The sequence below is a fragment of the Hemicordylus capensis genome, chromosome 1, assembly GCF_027244095.1.
Source record: "Hemicordylus capensis ecotype Gifberg chromosome 1, rHemCap1.1.pri, whole genome shotgun sequence".
In the NCBI taxonomy this organism is placed as follows: Eukaryota; Metazoa; Chordata; class Lepidosauria; order Squamata; family Cordylidae; genus Hemicordylus; species Hemicordylus capensis.
This window is the reverse complement of record NC_069657.1, coordinates 406,308,966-406,331,445: the sequence shown is the minus strand read 5'-3', so window position 1 is coordinate 406,331,445 and position 22,480 is coordinate 406,308,966. Positions and strand designations below refer to the sequence as shown.

Sequence of the window (22,480 nt, the reverse complement as noted above, 5' to 3'; positions counted from 1 at the left end):
ATCTCTGGATGTTGCCAACATATGCACCATTATTTTAAGGTTGTTTATCTCCAGAAATGGACCCAAAGCTGATAGAAAGCCCTCCTGGCCACTGCCTCAACCTGAAAAACCAGGGAAAGGTTTGGGTCCAGAAGTACCCCCAGACTGTGTATCTGCTCTTTCTGGAGGAGGGTAACCCTATCCCAAACAGGCAGATCTAAGCCACTTCCTAAGTTCTGACCTCCTACAAGGAGTACCTGCCTCTATCTTGTTTGGATTCAGCCTCATTGTTATCCCTCATCCAGCCCATTACTGCCTCCAGGCAGGCATTTAGGGAAGCTAGGCCATTTCCTGATGAAGTTGACATCGAGAAATAGATTTGGGCAGGGTTGTCCTTAGGGCATGGCAAGCAGGGCGACTGCACCGGGCCTCACTCTTTTAACCCCCAATTGAATTAACTGGAAGGGGGCCCAGCACTGGCTGATTTGCCCCAGGCCCTGCACCCTGCCAGGGCTGTCTAAGGACAGCCCTGGATTTGGGTGTCATGAGCATATTGATAATCCCCTGCACCAAATCCCCTGATGATTTCTCCCAGTAGTTTCATATAGATGTTAAAAAGCATTGGAGGTAGAATGGAGCCCTGTGGGATCCCATACAATAGCTCTTGTTTTGAAGAGCAACAATCTTTAAGCAATACCATCTGGAACCTACCCGAGAGGTAGGAGAAGAACCACTGCAAAGCAGTGCCTCACCCTCTGCAAGGTTTTCTGGGAATGGAACCCTCAGGGTTGGCAAGGGACGACTATATAAGCCATGTCGGGCAAGGATCAAGAGGACAGATAGTAAGGCAAAATGTCCCAGCAGCTTGTCCACATTTTTGGGCGTCACAAACTGAAATTGACCCAATTTAACCATACAAGGGGAGCTAAACACCTCCACAGTTGACTCTGCAGTAACTGTAGAGTCTAGTTCAGCATGAATTTGAGAGATTTTATCTTGTTTAAAATATCACAACGTTTAAAAAACGTTTTAAAAAACGTTTAAAATATCACAACGGGTAACTGATGGATCCAAATTCTCATTCAAGGGAGGAGGGGCATGTACTGTACTTTTGTTCTGGCAAATAGTTAGCATTAACTCTTTTGACTGTGCTGGCCAAATAGATTGCCATCAAGTCTGCCCCAGTCAGATGTAGGAGCAACATATAACTCTGCTAACCATGATATTGTTAACTAGGTGTGGGCAGGCCAGCACAGGCCCTTCCTTCCTTCCTGAAACTCAAAGTGACTCACACTGAGTTTGCAGGTGGTCATCCATCCATCCAGGCACTGACCATACTTAGACATGTGCAGCTTCAGCAAAGTGGCAGTATAATGTATCCTCAGACCATGACCTGGGACCTGGGCAAGTAGAGTATATAGAAAGCCACTGAACAGGTGCACTGACTGCCACAAGAATTCCAGAAACAAAAACATATGTTATAGGCATTATTTTTTGCATGTGTGTCAATATATATTTTAATTATACATGTGCAGCTCTGTTTCAATCCTTTCCCCTTCCAAAACCCAGCCTAAATGCAGAGAAAGATGCATGCAAGGAAGATGCATGCTCAGCAAAGTCTTTTAGTGCATCTTTCAACTCTGATGCACCTTTTCATCCACACCTTAATTCTGTTGCAAAAACTTGCCATGATCATTTTTAATTAATGGTTCAAAGTTTAGCAAGCATCAGGTTGTAGTTAAATATGTACCTTGATGGTACCATAAATGTTAATAATAATTTACAATCATTTTCACGTGTCTTTCAGAATTCTTTTTTTTTTTAAAGCTCTTTCCACTAAGAATGGACACAGGACTTCTCCATTTTATATGTCAGCCTTAAGCAGGGCTGCTCAGCCTCCACCCTCCTGAAGATGTGGACGACAGCTCCTCTAATCCCTGACTATTGGCCTCTTTGGCTGGGGATGATGGGTTCTGTTTTAACAAAAAATATTCTGCTCCCTTCTGTTAATTTGTAGAAACGGCTTCATCAGCCTTCTGTTTTGATGGTTTGCAAGGAACCTGAACTTCTAGGATGCAAATCAGACAGCTCTGGCTGCTGTCTGAGGTGCTTGGGTTAACTGATGCAATGAGTACAAATAATTATCTGCATTGATCTTATCTGAAAGCTGAGATGGGTGGGCGATTTCAGGACATGGATACACACATTACTAGCCAAGCAGCTCAGCCCTAACGACTGAAATGTCCAGTTGTCATTGCTTGCTGCCTGAGCAGGATTGCTCATTGGCACTGCATAAAGGAACACAAGTGTGTGTGCTTCATGGTGTACAGCTGGGCCCTTGCAGTTGTTCAGAGCCTTCATTGTTCCAGCAGCTGATATGAGTCTCAGTGGGGTTTACGCTGTAAATATGGAAAGGAAACAAAATCCTTAAACAAACACAGCTCTTCTGTAAAGCTGATTCCAGACATACTGTCCCGTGAATGCATCTTGCAAAGAAGCCAGTTATGACTCAGAAAGGTTTAAAGCTGTTACAAAGTAGGATCAGGCTGGTGATTTAGTAGCCGCGGCTGGCGATTGAAGCTGCTATCATGAATTATATTGCCGCATAAAACCTTGAGCGAGTAATATTTTCCTGGGCAGCGAACTAATCAGTCACCTGCTTGCCAGTTGCTTTGTGAGAGCCCAAGGGCTGTTTTCACATGACTCTTCCCAGAGGGGAACTGATAGTCAGAGTCGGACAAATCAAAAGGCAAAGCTTGGCTCAGATTTGAACCAGTCTATATTAAAGTAAAATGTGCCGTCAAGCCAATTTTGACCCATTGCCTCCTCCCACGCAGTATGAGATGATGTCTTTTAGCATCTTCCTATATCGCTCTGCCCGACATAGTACCAGCGGGGATTCAAACCGACAACCTTCTGATTGTTAGTCAAGCATTTCCCCACTGCACCACTAGAGATTCCCATAGGCACCAACTATCGGTTGGTGGTTCACTGTTGGTTGGTGGCTCATCCGACCAGGTAAATGATGTTCAGCCTGTTCTAGATGAGATTGCATCTGCGCTAGAGAACCAGGTTTGCTGTCAGGGAGCGCTCATTGATCTAGCATTGGCACCGCCTGGAGGCTCAAGTGGCCTTGCTGGCTCAGAGTCGTTTTTACCAGCTTCAGCTGTGACGTTACCTAAATGGAGGTAGCTTGGCCACAGTTACCCATACCTCTGGTAACCTCCCTTTTAGATTACTGCAACACATTGTACATGGGGCGGCTTTTGAAAATGGTTCAGAAACTGCAGTTTGTCTATAATTAGGACCACAAAATTGTTAACTAGGACGGGGCATTTTGAGCATAGCATGCCAGTGCTTCGTCAGCTGTGCTGGTCCCAGTCCATTTCTGGGCCCAATTCAAAGTGTTAGTTTTAACCTTTGAAGCCCTAAATAGCTTGGGACTATGTTACCTTGCCCCATATGTCCCTACCTGGACCGTGAGATCCTTTTCAGAGGCCCTGCTCCAAATGCCCCTGCCAAATGAGGTGAGGCAGATGGTTACTAGCCTTTTCAGTGGTGACACCTCATCTATGGAATAGCCTCCCCAGTGAGGCTCATCTGGTGTTGTCGCTTTTTTCTTTTAGATGCCAGGTGAAGACCTTTCTGTTCACCAAGGCCTTTTAAAAAGGGGGCTTAAAAGGTTTTTGAAATCTTTTTTTGTATTTTGCAGTAATTTCTTATTTTGTTTGTGCATTTTAATTGTATGATTTATTTCTTTGTTGTTTCATTGTTTTACTTTGTGAGCTGCTCAATTTGTTATGGGGCAGCCAACAAATAGATTCATTGTTGTTGATGTTAACGATCCCTGTTTACTAGGCAAGTAAAGTAAAGTGTGCTGTCAAGTCGATTTCAACTCCTGGCGCCCACAGAGCCCTGTGGTTCTCTTTTGATAGAATACAGGAGGGGTTTACCATTGCCTCCTCCCACACAGTATGAGATGATGCCTTTCAGCATCTTCCAATATCGCTGCTGCCCGATATAGTACCAGCGGGGATTCGAACCAGCAACCTCCTGCTTGTGAGTCAAGCATTTCCCCGCTGCACCACTTAAGGTGACATGTTTACCAGGGTTAGGGTCCCTGTTTTCTGGCATCTGGCCCTGGAAAATCACTGTCATTAATTTGTCACTGTTTCTGCCTCTCGAGGATGCCTTATTTAGTTGTTTGCATGCATATTACTAGACTTAGCATACTTCAGGATTTGGCTCCCAGTCAAGAGTCTTTAGAAATTAAATCTTTTAGCAGGCAGGTGGGCACATCTTGTCTCAAAAGCACCTGTATGTAAATAGGTGGACCACACTAAGACACTATGCACTGTAGATACTCCAGTCTTCCGCAATATGTAATAGTGGGGGTCAGGAGCTTGGGCAGTGTAATTTTCTTCTATAATGGAGAGTTTAAGCCAAACAACTCTTTTACTGAAGATCTCTCTGCAAAGATAACAACGTCCAAAGTCTCAGGTATTTAAGGAGGTTAACCACCGCAGTTAAAAAGCAGATTGATCAATCCTACTTAAATGATGTTTAACTGCAGTATATTGACCGGGATTGCCTGGAAATTCCAGGTTCTCATGTTACACTTCATGGTAGCGCTTGGAGCTCAGTGATCCCATTCAACTTATTAACCACACTCCTTGTCATCATGAGAATGCAGTCTAAATGAATGATTCCTTTACCTGGTCAAAAGCCTCTTTCTTGTAACAACTTTTTTATTTTTATTATCTTTTTTTAAAATATAGTTCTCCCTTGCCTCAGTTGTCCTTTTCCTCAATTAGTTCAATCCCTTGCTAAAAATTAATGTTTATGGGATTTCATTACAGCACCCTGACCTTTCCTCAAATTCCACAGCAGGTTTCTAAATTGGCAAATATTTAATTTGCTCACCAAATGTTGTGATATAATTTTCTCTCTCTATAATTTTATAATACGGCATTCTCTTTCCGCTGTCCAAGCAACCAAATTCTATTTTCTTTGTTAGTATTCAGGTTGTTGTGCTCTGCCACTACTAACAACCACTACTGAAACAGAAAAAGTATAGATTCCAGTGCTGGATATTCATCCTTGGCAGGTGGATAATCAAAAGGCTTCTTAGGAAGACAGGATCCAAATTATGTGGATACCCACCAATGGCCTTATGTGGTCATAAAACAGCTCCTGAGTTCCAACAAGAAGAATACAAATGCATTTGCACAGAAATCTGGAGGCTATCTTCCTAGAGAGATGTGTGTCTTTGACCATGTGCAAAGTACCTGCTTTTCCTCACCATCACTAGAAGTTGATGGCCTCCAAGCATCTGGGATGTAGTGGGCAGTTTTTCCAGGCAGCCTCAGCTCTTCCCTCTTTATAAATAAAGTAAAAAAAAACCCTTCTCCTCCTGCTTAAGACCATCATTGTTTGCTTATACGCACTATGTGCATGGAGCTGTACAGAGCAAAATAAACAAAACCCCAGTATCCATGCCTAAGGGTGGCTCTTTCATGAGGCAAGGTAAGCCAGTTGCTTCAGGCAGCAGGTTATTGGGGTGCCAGCAGGGTGGCAAGCTGCACCTCATTGCTACCTTTGAATCAGCTCTTCGGGATCAATCTGACCCTTGTAAGCTTTGCAAGGAGTATGGGAGGTCCTCTACTTCTCACACCCCTTACAAGGCTTACAATAAGCATGAGAAGAGGTTGCTGGCAACTTTCCTTCCTCTGTAGCTCCGTGGTATCTTCTGCTTTGCATGCAGAAGATCCCAGCTTCAATCCTTGGCATCTCCAAGTAGGGCTGGGAGAGACTCCTGCCTGAAACCTTGGAGAAGCCACTGCCACTCAGTGTAGACAGTACTGAGCTCGATGGACCAATGGCCTTACCAGACTTCCATGCTAGATGGACCAATGGCAACTTCCTATGCTCCTATCTCTATAGAGCAAGCCTTTGTTAAAAGCTGAAAGTGGGCTACATTTTTTATAACCATTTGATAATCCTAAAGGGAAGGGGAGGCTGAGGTAAGTATAACGAGAGCCAGCATGGTGTAGTGGTTAGAGTGCTGGACTAGGACCGGGGAGACCTGAGTTCAAATCCCCATTCAGCCATAAAACTAGCTGGGTGACTCTGGGCCAGTCACTTCTCTCTCAGCCTAACCTACTTCACAGGGTTGTTGTGAAAGAGAAACTCAAGTATGTAGTACTCTGGGCTCCTTGGAGGAAGAGTGGGATATAAATGTAACAACAACAACAACAACAACAACAACAAGGGATGAATGCAACCAGTACAGCTATTGAAAAGTACAGCTATTCTGAGACCTATTGTTTCAGAAGGGGATTATGATTATGGAATAGCAGCAGAAGGCATTCTGGACATTGACCAACATGGTCCACAGCACTCTGGCAACAGAAGCAGGGCTGCAGAACTGCAAGCAGTTTTCACCATCCGTGTATTGAAGGCTGCTTTGCATGGAAAAAGAAGGGGAAGCAATTTTCCTGACTCTCCTTTCCTTCCAAAGGACCTTGCTATATGCATAAATCTATTCCTGAGGGTTATGCAGCCCTCAGAAGCATGTTATACACGAGGACAGGGCTTTTGGAAGGAGGGAGGGGAGAGGTGTGGAAATAATTTCCCTCTCTCCCACTGTGCCCAGTTCACTGAGCAAAGCAGCCTTCAGTGCAGGGATGCTGAAGGCTGCTTGCGGATTCTCAGACCTCTGCAGTCCTCCTTCCATCGTCAGAGGGCTGAGGATCATGTTGGCCATTATTCCTTTCATTTCCTGCCAAAAATTCCAACCAGGAGACTGAAGTCTGTAAGAGAAAGAAGTAGTGAAATAATTTATGTAAATGATGCAGTTTGCAAAGAGAATTTGGATTCGTTTGCTGAGCTCCCAGGCATTGCCCCATAAAATGAGGTTATCCCAGAATCCTTTTGATCTGCTTCTGGATACTGAAGGCCCCAAGGGCCATTTGAGTAAAGGAGAGGCTTACAAATCAGTGCCATTGTTCCAAGGGTGTTGACCCAAATTGATGAGCTACTTTTCTGTGCTCAATGCTATATTGAACAAACTGCATAAGTTTGCAGAACTTGATTTTATTAATAGCTTACCTGTCCCAAGCATTTGGGGTGGGGGCAGTTCTCACGAATTATTTTCTCTGCACTGCTTCCCGTGATCACTCAGTTTCAGGGGTTGATTAGGCCAACTGGTGGGATGAAGATGATAATCTTTTTTGTTTCCCCAATCCAGAAAATCAAGAATGCTTCTATAAAAAGTTTAAAACTTTCAGTGCCTTGAGGGGAGGGGGAAATTTAATGATATGACTTTGGCTGAAGCCTGATGCCTTTGGTTCCACTTCTGAAGACTTTCGCCTTTGGTTCCACATGCATTTGTGAAGCATGAGGCAGTTGGCTAGATTATCTACTCATTGCCACAACCAACTTAGCAAAGAGGATGGTTACCTCCTCTCCCCCACCCCCACAGTGCTATGACAACAACAAATATTTATATACTGCTTTTTGTCAAATGTTCCCAAAGCAGTTTACATAGAAATAAAATAAAATAAAATAAAATAAAATGGTTCCCCGTCCCCAAAGTGCCCACCATCTAAAAAAGAAACATCGGATAGACACCAGCAACAGCTGCTGGAGGGATGCTGTGCTGGGGATGGATAGGGCATTGCTCTCCCCCTGCTAAATAAAAAGAATCACCACTTTTTAAAAGGTGCCTCTTTGCTCAGTTAGCAGTGCTCCAGTATCTTTAACTGCTTGTTTCTGGCATGAAGATATAGTGATGGGGAAATCTTCACCTGCTAAATTCACCAGGTCAAATGCATACCTGCCAACATGTCCCTATTTTCCCATGCAGGTGAATGGGGAAATAGGGACATGTTGGCAGGTATGCAAATGGCAGTGGAGCTCTCCATGGGGAGTGGGAGGATGGAGGAAACTGGCAGCTCTAAAGAGGGTTGTGATACAGGTTTTTCAAAGGTGCATCACTTCCTTTCTGAATGGGATGGGCTGATTAGGAGACTTAATAGGCCACAGTAAGGGTTATGCCATATCCCTCACTTACTGAGGTCATTCAAACAATCAAAAACTGTGTTCTACCTGAGTTTGGACACTGTGTGTGCTCCCAGTTTTGGCTTGAGTGGAAGCAGGGTAGGAGGAAAACCTGGATAGAAGTGATTGTGTGGAAGCAAGGTTGGAGGAAAAGCTACCCAAGTTTTCCTCCTACCTTGCTTCCACACAATCACTTCTACTCAGGTTTTCTTCCTACCTTGCTTCCACACAGTCACTTCTACCCAGGTTTTCCTCCTATCTTGCTTCCACACAACCAAAAATTGGGAGCACACACAGCTCCCAAACTCAGGCAGAACACAGTTTTTGAGGCTGTTCTCATGAGCAGCCAAGCCCGGGCTTAGGCAGTCTGGGCTTGGTTGCCCATGAGAACTGCCATGTGGATCTTGGTGGTACCTCAGCACCAAACCTTGTGCTGAAGCCTGGCTCTTAGCCAAAGTTATGGGTGCAAACACGCCCTTAACCTGGCTGCCGGGATCGTGTGTCAGCGTGAGCTACTTGAAGGTTGCAGCTCGCGCCAACACAGAGACAGGCAGCTAGAGCACCCAACCCCAGAGGGAATCCCCTAGCGCACTGCGCTCTGTGTGCTCAGTGTGCTGTGGGATACCCAGAGGCTGGGACAATGAATCCTGGCTTCAGAGTGATCCGCCTTGCTCCTGCTCCACTCTGCATGGAGCAGCAGGGAGCATATGGGAGCGTGCTCCACATTCCCACCAAGCAATATTCCCACCAAGCCAAAAAATAAAAAATAAAAAATAAAAAAATTGACGGGGTGGGCAGGCGGGGGGAAGACAAGATTTTGCAGTGCACTGCAGGATACTCAGAGGCCGGGATAATGAGTCCTGGCATCTGCTGATCCGCTCTGCTGGGAGCAGTGCAGGTCATGTGGGTGTGCAGCTTGGACACCACAGGGGCTGGAAGTGACCATCTGGGGGGAGATAGGTTGACCCTGCCTTCCCTCCCCACTATCTGCCCATGCATGCTGTTGTGTAAATAGCTCCATTGTCTACAGTCAGATGGCTAGGACCTTCCTCTTACAGAAGGGTTTTTCTATTTTTGGAATATCTGATTTTATCCTTCAGATTCTATAACTTACTGTTGCTGCTGTTTTTGTCATTTTGTTGCTCTATTTTATTGGTATTTTAATGGGTTTATTTATTTTTTGCTTGGTTTATTATTGCATTATTAATGGTATTATTCTCATCACTGCATAAGCCACTCTGTTGTTCACAAATGAAAAGTGGAATATCAATGTATTAATTAAATATACCCCCCTAGAAGTATCTTGGAGGTCAGACTCTAGTATATGTCACCTAATTGCCTTTCTTGATCTTCTTGTCGTTGCTACTACCAGATCAGCCCAGCTGGATATTGTTGCGGGAAAATCCTCTGGAACCTTACCCTACTGTTTAATTCAGTCTCTTGCTTTCATCCTTCCATCAGATTTGATAGAGAATGGGGCATCTTACTGAACTAAGGAAGAATTGACATGATTCCTGCAATAGAACTCGTTGCTAGGCTTGTGCATTTCGATTTGGGCACAAATCAATTTGTGCCTGAAAATGGCAATTTCGAATGATTTGTCTACAAATCGAAACCAGAATTTTCGTTTACAAACCAAAATGACCTCCTCTCAGATCCGAATTTTGTTTACTTCAGAAAAAGCTTCAGAGCTCCATTTCAGCATTGCATTGCAAATTGTCCTTTTTGTCTCTCCAGCAGCAACTGACTGAGTGTTTGTCAGAAGGATTAGCATAGCAGAAGATAAGATATGCAAAAAGGGACACAGCTTTTCTGAAGACAATGGCATTCCCTTGGGCAATGAATGATATTTAGTTAAGAGAAATGCACTGTATTGTGATGCAATTGTGTGCTGTGAATGAAATGATTAAGCTGAGAGCAGCCAATCCATTGTCAACTCTGTCTGGGCTGCTGAGAGTGTGAGACTTCCTCTCCTCCCGCCCTCCCTTTTCTCCCTCTTTATTATTTTGTGTGTAATGATTAAGATTCCACATGCCCTGTCCTGTTTGCATTTAAAATATCTAAGCCCTTGCAGAAAACAAAACAAATTAACAACATGTCAGCAAGGACACCACTCTTCAAGTCTCTTTCAAGGTATATGGGAGGCACAAGCTATTATGCATACACATAAAAAAAGCATACACTTGTTAGGTTATTAGTAACACACTGGGAAGTAGCTCTTCTTTTACAGTTAGACCAGCTCAGAGTGCACCCAGTAATATTTTAATTTCTGAGCTCTGATGAGCTTAATTCCAAGCAGGTATTTGGTTTCTACACTTACAAGTGGGGCTACCAGATCTTCAAGGCCAATGGACTCAAAGGGGCAGCCCTACAAATATAATATTTAATATGAAATTAAATATAGGAGGAGAGGAGAGCTGGTCTTGTGGTAGCAAGCATGACTTGTCCCCTTAGCTAAGCAGGGTCCACCCTGGTTGCACATGAAAGGGAGACTAGAAGTGTGAGCACTGAAAGATATTCCCCTCAGGGGATGGAGCCAGTCTGGGAAGAGCAGAAGGTTTCAACGTTCCCTCCCTGGCTTCTCCAAGATAGGGCTGAGAGAGAGTCCTGCCTGCAACCTTGGAGAAGTCGCTGTCAGTCTGTGAAGACAATACTGAGCTAGATAGAACAATGGTCTGACTCAGTATATGGCAGCTTCGGAGCTTCCTATGTTCCTATGTTCCTTGAAATGTCAGTTTGGGTGTTCTACTCAATTTCCTGGAGAGATCTTGAAAAACCTTCTTATTTAGGTTGAAGACCCAATCAGTTCCATACCTCGCCTCCTGGCCAGTTGCTATGTAATTCCACATAACTAAGTTCTCTAATTGCCTGCCACAACCCAGACTCCCATGGAACTGGCCTAAGGGCTGCTTTCTTAGGAATTGTGAAAGTTGGAAGGTCTTTGGGGCAGATTTGGGGCAGAAAGGGGTCTGCTGGGCAGAACAGTGGGTTGGGTGGAAGTGCCCCAAGGGGGGCCTGTCACAACCCAGACTCCCATGGAATTGGCCTAAGTGCTGCTTTCTTGGGAATTATGAAAGTTGGAGTGTCTTTGGGGCAGATTTGGGGCAGGAAGGGGTCTGCAGGAGCAGAACAGTGGGTTCGGTGGAAGTGCCCCAAGGGATGCCTGCCACAACCCTAACTCCCGTGGAATTGGCTGCTTTCTTAGGAATTGTCAATGTTGGAGTGTCTTTGGGGCAGAAAGGGGTCTGCTGGGGCAGAACAGTGGGTTGGGTGGAAGTGCCCAAATGGGTGCCTGCCACCACCCAGACTCCCATGGAATTGGCCTATGGGCTGCTTTCTTAGGAATTGTGAAAGCTGGAGTGTCTTTAAGCTTTTCCCGCAGAGGGAATAATGGTGTTTTCAGGAGCCCCATAACTGCACTTGGGATGTGGTGCTGAGTGAGTGGTGGTATAGTGCACAGAGGGTGCCAACCACCCCCCTGGATTGCTAACCCATTGGGGTACTGGGCTTTGTTGTTTCTGAGGTGTTGAGTTTAGATTCTCTGGTAGCAAATGAGATTTTTAATGAAAAACCACGAATCCACTCTCATATGCTACCAGAGAATCTACACTCAGAACACCTCTAGAACAACAAAACCCTGGGTTGGCAACCCACGTGGGTGGTTGGCACCCTATGTGCACTACACCACCACTTGCTCTGGGCCACCCCAGTGCCCCCCAAGTGGAGTTATGGGACTGCTGAAACCTCCATTATACCCTATGAGGAAAATCTGAAAGACACGTAACTTCATTAATTCTTTAAAAATCAGCCCTTTGCCAAATTCCTCTGAAATAATTGTGGTAGCTTCCTTGCACCAACTGGGCACTACCACCAATTACACTCCACTATGGGCCACCCCTCCCCGCCACCCCACATGAAGCTATACTTTTCCTGAAACCTCCATTATACCCTATGAGGAAAATCTGAAAGATGCGCAAACTTCAAAAATTCACCAAAAATCAGCTGTTTGCCCAATTTCTTTGAAATGTTTGTGGTAGCTTCCACTCATTGGGCACTACAACCCCCACTCACTCTTTTGGCCATGTGACCCATTTTTAAATCCAAATTAATTTGGATTCGGATTAATTTGGATACAAAACAAAACTGGGGTGATTCGGAAGGCTTAATTTCAGACAAAATAAAAAATGGGGTTGATTCAGATTTGGTACAAATCGAAACAGAAAAAAATACAGAACACGCAACCATACTCGTTGCCTGACAGAATTGAGTCAAATTCAACGATGGGTGTGTGCTCAAATAAACCTTTTATTCATGATCATGAAGGCACAGTACAAGTCAAAAATAATCTGACAAGCACTGCATGCCCAACATATGCAGTTGCCAGTTTATATAGATTTTAAAAAGAAAGCAAATCAGTAAATCCTATAATATGCCTTTGTAATTAAACAGATTTTTTTTGTAGTGCCAATTAGCCTTGGATATGAGCTACTGTTTGGCCTATCTGCCCTCCCTACTCCTTATTGGTATCTTCTGGTGCCAGTTATGTTGCTTTTTCTGCTGAGTGGGGAATTTGTCTCAGGATCTTGGCTACATACAGTATCTCTTGTCAGGCTCTGGTATTTGCTACCTCTTGGCTGAGGGGCCTCACATCCTTGACTCGAACAATTCATTCTGGCCTACTGGCCTTACATTCTGTTTAGAAGCCTAAACCAAACTTTTATACACTTATTTGTAGGCCTGGATTAAACATTTCTATATCAATAGTGTTACGAGAGAGAATTCTGCTGACCGTCTAGCTGGTGTTATTAGGAGAGGATTTGGAGAACTGGATAATAGCAATAGCAATAGCACTTACATTTATATACCGCTTTATAGCCGGAGCTCTCTAAGTGGTTTACAATGATTTAGCATATTGCCCCCAACATTCTGGGTACTCATTTTACTGACCTCGGAAGGATGGAAGGCTGAGTCAACCTTGAGCCCCTGGTCAGGATCGAACTTGTAACCTTCTGGTTACAGGGCGGCAGTTTTACCACTGTGCCACCAGGGTCTCTTTTAGATAAGAAGTCTAGAAGAACACAGAAGGTGAAGAACACCTGTTTTGCAATGTTCTCTTCAGAGGGTTCTAGCGAATATGTGTGTGCGCATTCTCACACACATGAATATATGCACACACTACAGCTGTATTCATTCCTTTGCAAATGGCACTGTGTGATCTTTTGCAAAACTGATCCCTTCACATTCCATTAAATTTCAAAGTTTCTTTCTCTATGTCTTTCACATCTCTCTTTTCGTGCTTGGAGTTTCAGCCAGGGTAGTTCAAATCTCTCTGTATTGCTAAGATAAAAATAATATTTTTTCCATGAACATGCCACTACATTCTCCTGGGGCTGAAAAAGAGACCTAATAGAATCAGGCTCTTGCAGTACAATATCTCCATGCATCTTGCTCTGAAAAGCCAAACTCCAAGCTGTTTTACTTGGTCTTTTTGTGGCTCTAAAGTCTCCAGAATTGAATTGTTCGAACAGACTGCCTGCTAATGCGTACTTTAAGGATGTGGATCACCGTCACAGACCACAGGGGCATCGTTGACCTGTTTGTTTCCATGAGGTATTTGGAGACTCATCCACTCACACTGGCTTTTTCAGAATTAATCAACAACTCAACAGAATGTCTGTTCCCCAGTGACCCTCCACAGACACGTTTCCTCCATCACCAACTCATCTTTCATTGCTTTGATAACGGTATACTAGTCCAGCCAAGAGATGACATTGCTTCTCTGTCACTAAAGCACAAATAAGAGGTAAACTATGCAATCAAACTGCACAGAGTGAGAAAAGATTCTGGCACATCCCATGGTAACTGTGAACTCTGAAATCCTTCAGCAATTACCATCTCTGGGGGCTATCTGTGCATGATATGTCATGTTTCCACGGATGATATTCATAGGCATGGCTTAATTGCAGGGAAGGCTTTGCTGATTTTGCACATGGCCTTAATCAACCTTGCAGTGTGCTGAGGAAATGAGGTCCAATGGCAAGTCTAGTCCATCACAAGCAGCCTGCGTGACTGCAACACAAACCTTACCTTGAGCTAACAGACTGGCTGTGCCAGCCTGCCTAGGCCTGTCTAAATACTAGCTCTGCTGTCAATTTAGAACAGGGGAAAATCAGAGGATTATTTCATGATCGTTATTGATAAGTTAGATCTCATGACCTTGGGAGGTTTACAGAATCTTAAAATGATGATTAAGAAAAATACTAGCAAGATGCTCACTAAACAGTGGGAATGGATACAAAATTCCGGAGCTTACTCAGTGCTGACTCAGCCTTAGCATGTGTTTCCTATGCAGGGCTCAAACCCCAAACATCTATTTATTTATGTATTAGAAATATCTCCCATTTTTCTACAAAAATTGCACTCAAAGTGGTGAACAATAGGTGGATAAAAGCATAGGCAGTGGAGGCACCTGCCTACGGCAGCAAAATCTGAGGAGCGGCAACTTTTGCCACTCCTGACATTTTACTGTGCTTATCTGGGGCAGATGGTAGCTGTGGGGAGGGGGGGGAAGGGGAAATCCCATTTGCCTATAAAAATTGCTGGTGCCACATGGCAGGAACTAACACAATGTTGGTTGCTGGTCTACCTGCAGGGAGGGTGGAGGGGGGCGAGGAGGGAAGAGTACTACTTCCTTTTCTTTATCTTTTAAAATGCTGCGCTGCCATAGATAACTCCGGTGCGGCAGTGGCCAGCGGGGGCCCTGCGGCCCCTCCCCTCCCCTCCCCTCCCCTCCAGTAAAAAACATTACCCCTCACAAAGTGGGGAGGCTCACAGCTCGGCTCTGAAGCCGAGTGAGCTCTCCCCCTCATTTCAGGCTGTGTTTTCTCCATGAACAGCGTTTATTTTGCTTTCTCTACCTCCAGCAGAGAGAAAGCAAAATAAACGCAGTTCAGGCAGCAAACTGCTGCCTGAAATGAGGGGGAGAGCTTGTGCGAGGTCTCTGGAGCCCAGGGCCATGCTCCCTTTGTGTGTGACATTGCACACATGGGGGCGTGGCCTTGAGCTACAGAGAGCCTGTGCGAGCTCTCCGGCATTTCAGGAAGCCGTTTGCAATTGCTGCCTGCAATGAGGGGGAGAGGAGAGCTTTGGAGCCGAGCTGTGGGCTCACTCCCTTTATGACGGATAATGTTACTGGTGGGGAGGGGAGGGGAGGGGCTGCTGCCGGTCACCACCATGCCTGAGTTATCTATGGCAGCACAGATATCTGTGTAAGCTAGCCTGGGCTTTCTGAAGGATGGGCAGGATTAAAATATAGTAAATGGCATCGTTCACACAATCATTCAAATCTAGGCTTAATGTGGGTTACCAACTCTAGAGTGATTGTGTGAACCCACACCCATGCAGGAGTTTCAGAATCATGTTGGGCTGTAAACTACTTTGGTGTGGGTTCACACAATCATGCTAATGTTGGTAGCCCACATTAAACCTAGATTAGAATGATTGCACAAACTAGACCAATAAGCAAATCCTCCCCCCGCCCCACATCCTAGGCTTTAGGAGTGTGGAAGGGATATCACATAAGACATATTTTGTAACAATGGAGTCAGTTGAATAGAATTAGGGCAGACTTTCACCGGCTCTTGCAGCAACTCTCTGCACATGGCATTTTCAGTGGTTTTGCCCTTGATCTCCTTTTTTATCCATTCCAGACTATTTTATGAAAACCAATACAAGCCTTTCTTTCCATCTTAAGCAACATCTGAATCTGATGGAGAGCCTGTAGACCCTGGAGAGTTTAGAAAGTGGGCATTTTGTAAGCCAGACCTTTATGTAAGTGAATTGCTATTTTTGTCTAGGGTTCAGTGGTTTGTTTTGTAGGGCTAAAAATACAGAAGTAAAACCTTAAGAAAATACTCCCCCCCCCAACTCCATTAATCTGTCATGTATTTTCCCCTGCACTTCCTTTCTCATCAGCAGTGATTACCAAAGATTTTATATGTGCTAAGGCGAATGCCTTCCTTTAAAACTGGGGTCCTTCTCCTCCTTTCCTTGTAATCCTTTTGGAGGCCATATTCCAGTAATTGTTACTCAATGGGACATAATTCTGAGTACTTGTGGTTAGGACTGGTCTGCACACTGCTTGCATCATGATGGCTTTTGATGCTGCTTAAAGCTGGGGTGTAGGGTGTCATGTGACTACATACAACAGGGTCAGGTGGGTGGAGAACTCCCACCCATCTTGAATGACTCAAACCAACTGGGTGATCACATGGAGGAAAAGTCTTATCTGCCTTGTTGGCCACACATGAAGTCTTCTTAAGGCAATTCATAGGAATGTTTTAGGGTGGAATTGCACAGTTTCTTAGCAAATGTCAGTTGTCAAACACATTTACCAATCTGACACAAATGCAGGGAGCGCTTCATGGGAGAATCAGGAGGGCTGATTCATCCACCAACCCCACCCCAGGCCTGCTGGTTCTCCTATGCAAAATGGCCCTCCCCAAGTTTCTTCCACACCCCCTCCCCACAACTGTACTTACTTCATTTCAGAATCCAGCCAGAGGAAAATGTTAGTTGAAGCAATCTGGGAAAGCATTAGCAGGGAAAGCATTTGCAGGCTTTTGCAGGGTGAGTGAGGGAAAGGCAACACACCCTGCTGCCCAATACTCCCCTGTAAACAGAAGCAGTAGCAGAGGGGGGAAGTACCCTCCCTCCCAAGCAAATAACTCACTCACCCAGTCCCTTGCTGGATCCATTGCTACTCCATAAATTCAAATAAAACTGCAATCCTACACGTGACTACTTGAAAGTTCATTTCTTTAGTTAACTCCAAGAAAGTTAACTCCAGTTAACAGGTGATGAAGACAAGACAGAGCTGCTTAGCTCACATGTTGACTGCCTTCAGATGTAACACAGAACCGTGGGTCCAATGGACCCACAGTTCTGCCCCCTCCCCACCTGCTCTCCTGTCCACCTTTGGACATTTGGGCAAGCTGCCTCTCTGCAGTCAGCTGAGAGGCCCAGGCAGTCAGGCATGGATATGAAAATTGAGGTGAGTCCACTTTGGGAGAAACTCAGCCTCAAAGCGAGGTTCTCTCTGGGATTTCCATTCAGGGTGGGAGTCATGGTCAAAACCCAAGATTAAATGGGGTTGAGACTGCCTTGGTCGGCCCGATGGATGATCTCCAATTGGCGATCAACAGAGGGAGTGTGACTCTGCTGATCCTTTTGGATCTCTCGGTGGCTTTCAATACCATTAATTAATTAATTAATTAATTACCCCATCCAAAGGCTGCGGACAGTGTACAACATTGACCATGGTACTCTGCTGAGTCGCTTGAAGGAGGTGGGATTGGGTGGCATTGTTTTACAATGGTTCTGCTCCTACCTTTCTGGCAGATCCCAGATGGTGTCACTTGGAGACTATTGCTCTGAAAAGCAAGAGCTGAAGTGTGGGGTTTCACAAGGCTCCATACAAAGTACTGATTATTACCTATAAAGCCCTTAAAGAGCCCCTGGTGGCGCAGTGGTAAAACTGCCGCCCTGTAACCAGAAGGTTACAAGTTCGATCCTGACCAGGGGCTCAAGGTTGACTCAGCCTTCCATCCTTCCGAGGTCGGTAAAATGAGTACCCAGAATGTTGGGGGCAATATGCTAAAATCATTGTAAACCGCTTAGAGAGCTCCGGCTATAGAGCGGTATATAAATGTAAGTGCTATTGCTATTAATGGATTAGGTCCAGGATACTTAAGAGAGTGCCTTCTCTGCCGTGAACCCTGTTGCCTATTAAGATCATCCGGAGATATCTGACTATGGGTGCCACAAACTCTTTTGGTGGCAATTCAGGACTGGGCCTTTTCTGTGGCTGCCCCAGGGCTTTGGAATGCGCTCCCTGCTGAAATAAGAGCATCTCCTTCTCTGTTTGCTTTTAGGAGGACTCTGAAGCCATACCTGTTTTCCTAGGCCTTCAACCAGGGCCGTAGCAAGGTTGGAATGGGCCCAGAGACAAGATTTTAAAATGCCCACCCCCCGCACTCAAAGTCCAGGGCCTCCGCACACCCCAGGCCCCCAAGGATTTAAGTCTGATATTCCAAAATAAGTATGCTGCCTGGAAATACATTTCACTGAATACACACACGCACACGTCACAATATATAGTGATATACATTGAGTACTATACATTTGTTTTACTTTTAATGCCGAGAACACACTAGAAAGATGAATGATTAAAATGGACCCCTTGCTGCAGATTAGCAAAGGAGACTTTCAACCATGCAGGGTGAGCCTATGTTTGTTTTCTCAGAATTCTGAACAAATTCAGTCAAGTTCGATTCCAGGAGGTTTTTCACAGGAGGCTTTTAAAGCCCTTTAACACACCTCTCCTCTGGAATAGAGGTGCTGCATTCACATGTTGGCCAGATTAACCCTGAAGTCCCTGCAAGTTATTGGGGAGCAGTTCACACACAAGAAAAATAAAATAAAATAAAAGCACAAGACATGCTTCACAGTTCTCACTCAGACCTTCTGGGTTGCAAAACAACTTGAACATAAGTGCATTTATAAATGAATGAATGAATGAATAAATAAAATAAATATAATACTGTTTCTTCCAGAAGTTTTTGTAATTTTCTGCCATGAAACAAGCCACTTATAAGACTTTTTAGATAGTTTTTTTTAAGCCAGCAAATTTTCCAAGCTGTTTAAAAATAAATATTCAGAGACTTCTCAGTCCCTCCCCCCCCATATCAAAGCCCTATGGCAAGCAGATCCCTATATATCTGGGGTGGGAAAGGTAACCACAAAAAGGAGTTCACACTCTACCTGGCAGCAGGGGGTCTTCTGCTGCAGAGAACAGTGGAGGCCTCTCTGGCTGCCTCCTCCTTCCTGGCTGGCTGGCTTGGGCCCTACTGGAGTTCAGGCTTCACAGAGGCCTACAGGAGGCCTCCGTGGAAGCCCCGCCCACCCGCCGATCAGCTGAGAGGTGGGAGAAAAGGAGCTCTTTGCAGCTTGTCTGCTGCCTTGAGTGCCGGCCAGGAGAACAAGCTGGAGAGACGGCGAACAGGGCAAGTTGCTGAGGGGCCTTAGGGCTGGGCAGGGGGCAATGGGGAGTCACATGAGGTGCCTCTGGGGGGCCCCTGCAGGCAGTGGGGCCCCCAGACAACTGTCTCCCCTTGCCCGATCGTTGTTACGCGCCTGCCTTCAACTGAAATTTGATTTTTAAATTGTAATGTGTTTTTAACATGTTTTTATCTATGATTTTTATCTTTTTATGAATTTTAAATGTGTTGTATTTTATGTTTTAATTCTGTTCATCGCCTAGATGTTTTTATACTAGGCGGTATATAAATTCAATCAATCAATCAATCAATCAGTCAATCTCACGGAAGGCTGGTTCCGAGAGAGTTCCCAGGTACTTCAACTGTTAAAAATGGCCTAGGCAGTACACCAGTGCCCCATACAGGACATGTTCAGAGTGAACGTTTCTTGCAGTTCTGGATCCTGCAATCCAGGATTCCAACAGTGGCTTAGCAGCCTAGGGATTTCAGCTCAAAAGTGGGGCAAGTGTTAACAGCAAGTCTAGCTCTTGGCAGGGTAAAGCTCTGGGGCAGTAGTTAGCAGTGGGGCCCCCACAGATCTGCCCAACCTGCAAGTGCTGCCCAAACGTCAAACATTAATCAGAGTCTTCAGCACTAACTAGAGGCAGGGCAGGGATGGCTGAGGTGGAGACCCCATGACCAAAACCACAGAGTGCTATGGCTTCCTATCTGCACACTCAAACTAGAGGAACTGGGGTTCCTCTAGATAAGGGGTTCCCAGCCTGCGGTGTTCGTTTATTGATGAGCTACAACTTCCATCATCCCCAGCCACAATAAATTATAGCGGGGGGAGATGGGAATTGTAGTGCAGCAACATCTGGCGTGCCTCAAGTTGGGGACCCATGCTCTAGCTGAATGTATTCAAAGTGCTTTAATGGATTGAGGCTCTCCTGGTCATAAGAACATAAGAAAAGCCCTGCTGGATCAGGCCCAAGGCCCGTCTAGTCCAGCATCCTGTTTCACACAGTGGTCCACCAGATGCTGCTGGAAGCCTTCAGGCAGGAGCTGAGGGCATGCCCTCTCTTCTACTGTTACTCCCCTGCAACTGGTACTCAGAGGCATCCTGCCTTTGAGGCTGGAGGTGGCCTATAGCCCTCCAACTAGCAGCCGTTGATAGACCTCTCCTTTATGAAGTTATCCAAGCCCAAGGTCTTGGATCCGAGATCTTGAATGCACTCAGGGCATTAACGTTTTATTTTGTCCTTTGGGAACTTGTGCTCCCTCCTTCCTTCAGGATGCAGTTTACTCAGTAAAGGAGGAGCCCCACTTCCTCAGATGGATTTTCCGCTGGTCATGTTCCTGCTCCATCTGTTCATTTAACCGGATGTAAGGACAGATTTCTCGGGCATTAAAAGAGGTTCTCTTACCCCTGGACTTTGGGGCTGAAGTCCAGGGCCTCCACACCCCATGGGGGCCCCCAAATAATCTTTTGTCTGTCCTGGGTGGTGTGGTTTGTGCCCTCAAGAACCTACATGTTAAAAAATGATGCTTAACTTGTAGTGGGGAGGCCTCCAAAGGCCTTTAGGTCCAGGCTCCAAAATCGCCTAGGTGTACCTCTGGGCATTAAATGCCAAGTCTCACTGCAGTTCCAGAAAACATTTGATAGTGCCATACCTGCACTATCCATTCCATAATTCAGTTTTTCAGGACAATGCTCCTACTTACAATCTTGTCCAGTATTGTTGCCTAAGTACAGTCAGATGGAAAAGTTGGGAAAGCATGATGAAAGGGTGGGTCTTAATATTAAAGCTTTGGAAACATAAGCAAAATGCTCCTTGCCACACCCTAATTATGTTAGTAATTATCCTAGATCTCCACCTTACAGACAGGAGTGTTGCAACATGGGGAGGAGAAGTCACAATTTCCAAGTGGAAATATCATAATTTTATCTTCAGGGTGTTTTTTCCAGGTTGGTCCTACACAATAAGTAAAATAGTTTGCAAGGATGTTGTCTTGCATACCATCAAACAGTATGTGGCCTGTAAGTGCACAAAACTCCCAGTGTTTCATCTAAGTCTTCTTCAGACTAGACTGTAATAGTCACGAGCAAATATTCTAGATGAGCAAACTCCCCTTAGCCTGTTCTGAGAAAAAACCAAAGTAAATTGCCTAGAAATATGATTAAATTGCCTAGAAATATGATGGACATACATGACATTAATTTGAACTCTAAATCAGGTTAGGATCCAGCTAATACACATCACAGGTGACATGCATTCCCATGGTTCCCAGCTTCTCTAAATGCACTAAACATGTGTGGCATCTCTAGGGAAGGAGACCTTTCAGTGGCCTTCAAGTCACAAATGGAACTCTCTTGGCCACCCCCAAAACTTCTGTGATAGGTAATAAAAAGTGGAGGATAAAGGCTGGAAGGGTTAAGCTCCATTGTCTGCAGGGTCTTGAATGTAGAAATAAAGATCCAGCTTCAGATTGGGGAGTGGGGCAGAGTTGAAGTCCTGCCATGTGCTTCTAGAGACCTCTATTGTAGGGATGTGCAGACCGTTTTGACGTTGATATGTTTTGACTCGAAACAGGCTGTTTCAAGTTTTCCAAGCTCGAAACAGAACACCTAAATAAAGGGTCTATTTCAAGCTCGGAAAGAAACAACACTGTTTCAATCAAAACATTCCTACTGCCATTTTGGAGGCCTGTTTTCCCCTTGCTGATTGGTTTTCTGGCACTGGCTTCCAACTGGCTTGCAATCTCCTTGCTTCTTAGTTGGCCTGTTATCATACAAATCAAATGTTGTCATGGGCAACTGTGCCTCCAATGGCTAGAGGGAGGGAGGCGGGGAGGAGGAACACAAAAGCAGATAATTTCAAAATGTATTCAAAGGGACTGGGAGGCAGAGGGAGCTGTTATACTGTGCTTGAAGAAGATACATCAGGAGAGGAGGAAGGTAGGTTTGATGTTGTGGTTTTCTTTTCTCAGCACTGAGTATAATACGCAGTGCTATTGGTGCGATAACAATCTGGTTTTGCTGAATCTCAGATTGACAAAGGAAGAACTTGGATGTCATCCTTCCTTGAGTTGTGGTTTGTTTTGTTTGTGAGATAGTGTTGTGGCAAGAAATAGACAGTGGCAGCACTCTGTATGTATGTGCAATATTTCTTTGTAATTACTTTGATTAGCTCCATGTCTGGCCTGACTGTTGCAGCTTTTGTAATCTTAGGAAGTAACGTAAGGAGTCATAATTGTGTGTGAGAGAGCAGCTTGTGCCAGTGATGTTACTGCATCACAGACACTGTGGCTGGCAGTGAATACTGGGTCAGTGATTCTTTGGGGGGCATTTGTAGACTGTGTTTGAAATCTGTGTTTGGATGGATGGATTACCTTTTTCTGTG

The 22,480-nt window shown here is 45.0% G+C and overlaps 2 long non-coding RNA genes across 2 annotated transcripts in view; one reads left to right on the top strand and one right to left on the bottom strand.

Annotated features, from left to right (window-relative positions):
- Window positions 1-22,480, top strand: part of LOC128349784 (uncharacterized) — a 68,592-nt gene that overhangs the window by 41,491 nt on the left and 4,621 nt on the right. The window lies entirely within an intron of this gene.
- On the bottom strand, window positions 1,332-18,969 carry LOC128349788 (uncharacterized). The gene is made up of 3 exons (XR_008318995.1): window positions 18,862-18,969; window positions 7,090-7,184; window positions 1,332-2,378 (listed from the first exon to the last, which is right to left on the bottom strand). It is a non-coding gene; the product is annotated as an uncharacterized LOC128349788 (long non-coding RNA).